General features: G+C 38.8%; 1 pseudogene; it reads right to left on the reverse strand.

The window, feature by feature from the left end:
* Nucleotides 1-2,233: 2,233 nt before the first annotated feature.
* On the reverse strand, nucleotides 2,234-3,171 carry LOC116467846 (olfactory receptor 5M8-like; annotated as a pseudogene).
* Nucleotides 3,172-8,123: the final 4,952 nt, after the last annotated feature.

Raw genomic sequence — 8,123 nt, forward strand, 5'->3', positions numbered from 1 at the left:
TCAATGTGAAAATTTATATACCTACCCATCCACTCTAAAATTCTTCAATGCCTATAAAACACGGAGACTCTCCTTTGGCCTTCAGATATGCTCGGAACTCTACATTTTATATATAATTATTGCTTTATATAATCAGTCTTTGGATATATATATATGTACACATACATATATATATGATCTTAGAATTTTAATTTTCACACTTATTTCAATGATTAAATATCTTTATTTTATAATTTGCATCAAGTAATCCTAATATCTGAAATAAGTTGAAGGTATTCATCTGTACTTTTTATTTCTCATTTTCCTGGAAAATTTCTGTCAATTACAACCTTATCTGCGGGATATCTTTGAAGTCTGAGTGGTTGATAACTCATTCTCTGATTTATGTTTGTATTTGCTTATTCCAGTGTCATGAGGTTTCTTCCAACCTGGGCCTCTTTATGTTCTGTGTGTTGTTTTTTTTTTTTTTTGAGACGGAGTCTCGTTCTGTTGCCCAGGCTGGAGTGCAGTGGTGCGATCTACCCTCACTGCAAGCTCCGCCTCCCGGGTTCACGCCATTCTCCTGCCTCAGCCTCCTGAGTAGCTGGGATTACAGGCACCCGCCACCACGCCCGGCTAATTTTTTGTACTTTTAGTAGAGACGGGGTTTCACCGTGTTAGGCTGTATGGTCTCAATCTCCTGACCTCGTGATCCGCCCACCTCAGCCTCCCAAAGTGCTGGGATTACAGGCGTGAGCCACCCTCACCGGGCCTATTTTCTGTTTTTTTAGCTTGAGATTTGATAGCCCATCAAAGCAGTATAAATATAAATGCTGAATTAATATGAGTGTTAATCTATTGTCATAAATTCTTAAATAAGACTTTTTAACTCCTCCATGAAACAAAACCTAAATGGACTAGTTTCATCCTTGTTGTTGCCGTTGTTGACTCTGTTCTACTCTAGAGGTTGTAGCCCTTCAATAATCCAAATTTCCTGAGGGCATCTCTGTTGTAACTTCTCACCTTTCACATACCTCATCATTAGTCTCTCGTCTTCCTTGTGTGTGATTATATCTTAAGTTCTAGGTTGCCTCTAGGGGAACTACAGCCCTCCACAACCAAAAACACACATCTTCAAGATTGGAAGACAGTGATCCTATGCAAATATGAGATGATGATATCATTACAACCACATGTTGCACCTTTTGGGTTGATGTGGTTTTAAACATGCATTGAACAGATTATCTATTAGCCTTGGATCTCCTTAGACAGACTTTTAGGTAACATTCAATTTAGAAGCCTACTGGTCATTTATTTTTCCTCTAGAAAGCCAAGAAATAATCAGATATGGACTGTGGAAACATAAGTGTGCCTCACTGTGGACCAAAACATTGGTGTGTTTTAGGCTGGAGATGAGGTTGGTACAGGCAGAGCCTAGAGCCGAGATGACAGCTGAGTGTGCAAGGGATGAGGCTTACATTTTAGGTTGGACATGGTAAAGTGGAATGCTGACTTCCTCTGTAAGATAGGCAAAAGTATCTAGTAGAGTTTAGCAGAAGTGCTCTTTTTTAAAGCTTATTATAGTCTAGGCACAGTGGCTCATCCATGTAATGCAAACTCTTTTGGAGGCCCAGGCAGATAGATCACTTGTGCTCAGCAGTTCAAGACCAGTCTGGGCAACATGATGAAACCCCATCTCTACAAAAAATACAAAAATTAGTGTGGTATGGTGGTGCACACCTGTAGTCCCAGCTACTGTGGTATGGGTGAGGGGCTTAGGTGGGAGGATGGTTTGAAACCCTGAGATCAAGGTTGCTGTAAGCTATGATGGTGCCAGTGCACTCCAGTCCATCCTGGGAGATGGAGTGAGATTCTGTTTCAAAAAAAAAAAAATAGCTTAATATATGTTTAAGAAGCAGTTTGAAACTGTATGCCTAACTCCTTCCAAAAATAAAACCCAGGTCTGGTATTAAGGGTTTTATTTTCTAAAGTACAAATTAGATTTTTGTTATTTACGTTGATTCCTCACTATAGAAATTTTTACTTTGGGGTATGGGCAGGCAAAACTATATTGAAATCAAAATATCTGTTAATTGATGTAAATACTCATATTTCTTTTATTCACACTTCATAAAACTTCCCTAACCCTTCAAGGAAAATATATAATTTTGGATAAATTTGTATTTCAGTAAGCTCTATGAAAAAAATTATAGGCTAAATAAAATGACAACATGACAAAAATCAGTACTGATGTTTATTTAGGAAACAATTTTCTTTTGAACAGTTCTTTGGATAAAGCCTTTTTCACATTCTTGTTCCTCAGACTGTAGATCATGGGATTCAACATGAGGATCACAGTGGTATAAAATACAGCGACCATTTGTCCTTACTCCACGGACTCTTCTGCTGGAGGTCTGAGATACATGAAGAACAGGGTTGCATAGAAAATAGTAACAGCTGTCAGATGGGAGCGACAGGTAGAAAAACTTTTTGCCTGCCCTCTGTAAAGCGAATCCTTAATACAGCAGGAAAAATGTAAAGGTAGGAAATAAATATGATGAAGAGAGAAAAAGAAAGGTTGAATCCAGCCACAACAAATATTGACGACTCCTTGTTGTAGGTGTCAAAACAAGCCAGCTTAATCAATGGTGGGTCCGCACAGTAGAAGTGATTAATTTCGTTGGGGCCACAGAAGGATAGGTTGTAGGTCCACATAGTCTCCATCAGGCCAGTGAGCGCTCCATACACATAAGGCACTGTGATGAGGAAAGAGCACACACTCTTGGACGTTTTCCTGCCATAAAGCAGAGGGTTACAGGTGGCCATGTACCAGTCAAAGGCCATCACAGCCAGGATGTAGATCTCAACATCGACCAAGGTGATAAAAAGATAACACTGCACAAGTCAGGCAGGATAGGAAATGCTTTTCTTCTCTGAAAGGAAAATCTCCAGCATCTTTGGAGTCACGTTGGAAGAGAAGCACAGATCCACGAAGGATAAGTGGCTCAGGAAAAAGTACATGGGCGTGTGGAGCTGGGCGTTGGCCTGGATGAGGACAATCATGCCAAGATTCCCTGCCACCGTGACCATGTAAATGGCCAGAAACAGCGTGAAGAGGAGAATCTGTAATTCTCGGCGACTGGTCAGTCCCAGGAGAATGAACTCAGTCACCAACGTGAAGTTCCTTCTCATAATTTCCTTCAGTGGAAGAAATGAACTTTATATATATATTGGATTACAATACAAGAGCAACATGATTATTACTATTATTACCAGTAGAGTAATAATCTTCTTACCAAAAGTTTTCCCCTCTTTTCACCAGTTTTCCTCATTTTATTTCTAATGAACTTTGTTTCAGGTAAACTAAAGTAGGGATATTCAAAGCAGCTCTCTGCCTTTTTTGATACTGCCCTTTATTTTTCTTGTTTTGTGTCCCTTTGTCTTTCTTTTCATTCCCTTCTAATTCAGCTTCTGTTTCTATTTTTCTTCTTTTCTTTCTCCTTTTCTTATTCTGCCCCTCTTTATATTCGAGAAGTGTACTGTATAGGTGGACTTGCTCCAAAACATAACATTTAGAACTAACCAGTTTCTTTATTCCTGATTATAATGCTGGCAGCAAATGAATTTAGAGAGAGGAAAGAACAAGATATGAAAGAGCAATAATTGACTGAATGATCTTGTTCTTTGTGAATAGATTTCAACAGTTCAATCCCTTCCTGGAGAAGCCTGAGTGAACAAGTGGGGCTCACTTGTTGCTTTCTTCTTCCTCCAGACTCAATGCAATAGATATTTTCCAGGCAGGGCATGATTTTCTTCTCCTTATTTTGAAAAATGTCTACATATTTGCATTTCAAGGGTTGCACAGCTATTAAATTCCAGCCATTAACACTCCACTTGAATTTTTTGGAGGAAATTTTCCAATGTGTCAAGTTGAGAGTCATGGAAATTCTCTCCTCTTGATCTTCCAGTTCTAGTTTCCACTGAGAGATGAGATTCTCTGTTTAGAAAGGCTTAAGCAGGGGTCAGATGCTAGCCTCTCCTTGTCTTAAGGGAGTGAGTTCATGACTCAAGGTTGACAAAAAAATATTTTCTCATCTAATTGATTACAGTGAAGTTTGAAGATCAGGCTGATGTTGCAAAGAAACACTGATTCTGTGTGGTTTGATCTGCTCAGCCTCCACACCTGCCTAGGTTGCTATCTGTCTCTAAGCCTGGCCTTTTAACTGCCCATTGATTTAGGAGCCCTAACATCCTTTCAGAATGTCCCGGTTTTGCTTAGCATAACCAGAGCTGTGTTCTGTTATGTACAACAACAACAAAAATTGTTAACACTGATATTAATGAAATGTACATTCTATTTTTCTATATAAAAATAATCTATATTCACAAGAACAGCTTATAGAAGGTTATTTTTGAATATCCGAAACAAAGATTTTATTTGTGATTTATACAACATTGAGTAAAAGCTGTGTCTACCTCTATTCAATCCTAGTAGTGATGTACCTTTGAAGGATTGGCCTGCCCCTCCACACCTGTGGGTATTTCTAGTCAGGTGGGATGAGAGACTGAGAAAAGAAATAAGATACAGAGACAAAGTATAGAGAAACAACAGTGGGCCCAGGGGACCGGCACTCAGCATACCCAGGACCTGCACTGGCCTCTGAGTTCTCTCAGTTTTTATTGATTATTATCTTCATTATTTCAGCAAAAAGGAATGCAGTAGGAGGGCATGGTGATAATAAGGAGAAGGTCAGCAACAAACATGTGAGCAACAGAATCTATGTCATAATTAAGTTCAAGGGAAGGTACTATGCCTAGACGTGCACATAGGCCAGATTTATGTTTCTCTCCACCCAAACATCTCGGTGGAGTAAAGAATAACAAGGCAGCATTGCTGCAAACATGTCTCACCTCCAATCACAGGGTGGTTTTTCTCTGATCTCAGAATTGAACAAATGTACCATCGGGTTTTATACCGAGACATTCAGTTCCTGGGGCAGGCAGGAGACAGTGGCCTCCCTCTATCTCAACTGCAAGAGGCTTTCCTCTTTTACTAATCCTCCTCAGCACAGACCCTTTACGGGTGTCGGGCTGGGGGACGGTCAGGTCTTTCTCATCCCATGAGGCCATATTTCAGACTATCACATGGGGAGAAACCTTGGACAATACCCGGCTTTCCAGGGCAGAGGTCCCTGCGGCTTTCCACAGTGCATTGTGCCCCTGGTTTATTGAGACTAGAGAATGGCGATGACTTTTACCAAGTATACTGCTTGCAAACATTTTGTTAACAAGGCATGTCCTGCACAGTCCTAGATCCCTTAAACCTTGATTTCATACAACACATGTTTTTGTGAGTTCCAGGTTGGGTCAAAGTGGTTGGGTCAAAGTGACTGGGGCAAAGCTACAAATTAACAAAATCTCAGCAAAGCAATTGTTTAAAGTACAGGTCTTTTTCAAAATGGGGTCTCTTATGTCTTTCCTTTCTACATAGACACAGTAACAGTCTGATCTCTCTTTCTTTTCCCTACATACCTTCATTCATTTTTATATATCAAGCTCCTGTCAGATTTCACCTGTTTCTTTGTTTAATTTTTTTTGCAGTAATTTATATACAGTGAAATTCACATATTTAGAGTGCCCAACTTTGTGTGTTTGACAAATGCACACATCCGGTTGACATTCTTAAGTTTTAGAACTAGACCAAACAGAAAGATGAATGCCTTGATAAAACTACAATAGCCTTAGCATAAAATCAATTCACAGGATCTGGAGTTAGATATTTCTGAAATCCTGCTCTATTCTTTTGACATGTTCCTTATTCTGTGTTTTAGCTTTACCACTAATTTAACCAGCACTTACATGGTGTTTCTTTTTTTTTTAATTTTATTATTATTATACTTTTAGTTTTAGGGTACATGTGCACAGCATGCAGGTTTGTTACATATGTATACATGTGCCATGTTGGTGTGCTGCACTCATTAACTTGTCATTTAGTATTAGGTATATCGCCTAATGCTGTCCCTCCCCCCTCCCGCCACCCCACAACAGTCCCCAGCGTGTGATGTTCCCCTTCCTGTGTCCATGAGTTCTCATTGTTCAATTCCCACCTATGAATGAGAACATGCGGTGTTTGGTTTTTTGTCCTTGTGATAGTTTGCTGAGAATGATGGTTTCCAGTTTCATCCATGTCCCTACAAAGGACATGAACTCATCATTTTTTATGGCTGCATAGTATCCCATGGTGTATATGTGCCACATTTTCTTAATCCAGTCTATCATTATTGGACATTTAGGTTGGTTCCAAGTCTTTGCTATTGTGAATAGTGCCACTATAAACATACGTGTGCATGTGTCTTTATAGCAGCATGATTTATAATCATTTGGGTACATACCCAGTAATGGGATTGCTGGGTCAAATGGTATTTCTAGTTCTAGATCCCTGAGGAATTGTCACACTGACAACCCCATCAAAAAGTGGGCAAAGGATATGAACAGACACTTCTCAAAAGAAGACATTTATGCCGCCAAAAAACACATGAAAAAATGTTCATCATCACTGGCCATCAGAGAAATGCAAATCAATACCACAATGAGATACCATCTCACACCAGTTAGAATGGCAATCATTAAAAAGTCAGGAAACAACAGGTGCTGGAGAGGATGTGGAGAAATAGGAACACTTTTACACTGTTGGTGGGACTGTAAATTACATGGTGTTTCTTATATGCCAAATACTAATCCATTTTATGTTTTAACACATTCAACCCTCAAACCAATTCTATGACATTTTGCCTATAATAAATATGGATAATAAGATATTTCCCTCATGGTTAGTACAGAAGGAAATTCCACTACAAACCATAAAGCATACTGTACTGGTAGAAACATATGTTTGGGAGAGGACAAGTTGAGTTCACATTCTGATGTCAGAACTTCTGATCTGAGTAGTCTGCATCATGTTTCTTAATAATTCTGGGCTATAGTTTTTTTCTATTACAGATGAAATTAGCAAATACAAAAGCGCTATTTTTCAGATTTCACAAAATGGAGTATGTAATATGCATAGCACTGTGCCAAATGTGTGGTACCCTTAATAAATATTAGCTTTCATTTATATTGAGTGAAAGATCCTAGAGTATGCCTCTTATATTTTTATGCCATTAACTTCCATCCTCATTAATCAAAACTTTAACAAATAAAAGTACCTTAAATACTAAGTGTCAACATTTTTCTGATAATTGGAATTCCTTTCCACCTAGTCATTTAATCATCGCTATCGTATATCTAACTCTGATAATACATATGATTGTACAACAAGTAGAGTTCCAGCATTAAGAACACATGCAGAAACTTACTTATGAATAAGGGAAGAGCTGTCCTTACAAAGAATATCAATGGCTTTTCTGGAATAATTTATAATATTTGTATGATGACTTTATTTCCCTAATGAATTTCACAAACATGCAAAGATGAAGCAGTTACTCTGCTAGATTTTTTTTCTCACTGAATAATTTCTCTAGAGAGATGACATTTGGCACAACACAAATTTGAAATGGGAAGCCACAACTGTCTGGTGCTTCTCTGCCTTATGTTTCAGTCTCAGTATTTTCCTTCTTACATTGGAAAATCTGTAAGATAACATTCATGTCTGCCATGGATTCTCACATTGCCTTAGGTTTACCATGTTACTTTCAACTTAATTCAACTTTTCTTGTGAATTTTTTTTTTTTATTATACTTTAGGGTTTTAGGGTACATGTGCACAATGTGCAGGTTTGTTACATATGTATCCATGTGCCATGTTGATTTCCTGCACCCATTAACTCGTCATTTAGCATTAGGTGTATCTCCTAATGCTGTCCCTCCCCCCTCCCCCCACCCCACAACAGTCCCCGGAGTGTGATGTTCCCCTTCCTGTGTCCATGAGTTCTCATTGTTCAATTCCCACCTATGAGTGAGAACATGCGGTGTTTGGTTTTTTGTCCTTGCGATAGTTTACTGAGAATGATGTTTTCCAGTTTCATCCATGTCCCTACAAAGGACACGAACTCATCATTTTTTATGGCTGCATAGTATTCCATGGTGTATATGTGCCACATTTTCTTAATCCAGTCTATCGTTGTTGGACATTTGGGTTGGTTCCAA

This window comes from Hylobates moloch, unplaced genomic scaffold (genome assembly GCF_009828535.3).
Source record: "Hylobates moloch isolate HMO894 unplaced genomic scaffold, HMol_V3 SCAFFOLD_5, whole genome shotgun sequence".
Lineage (NCBI taxonomy): Eukaryota > Metazoa > Chordata > Mammalia > Primates > Hylobatidae > Hylobates > Hylobates moloch.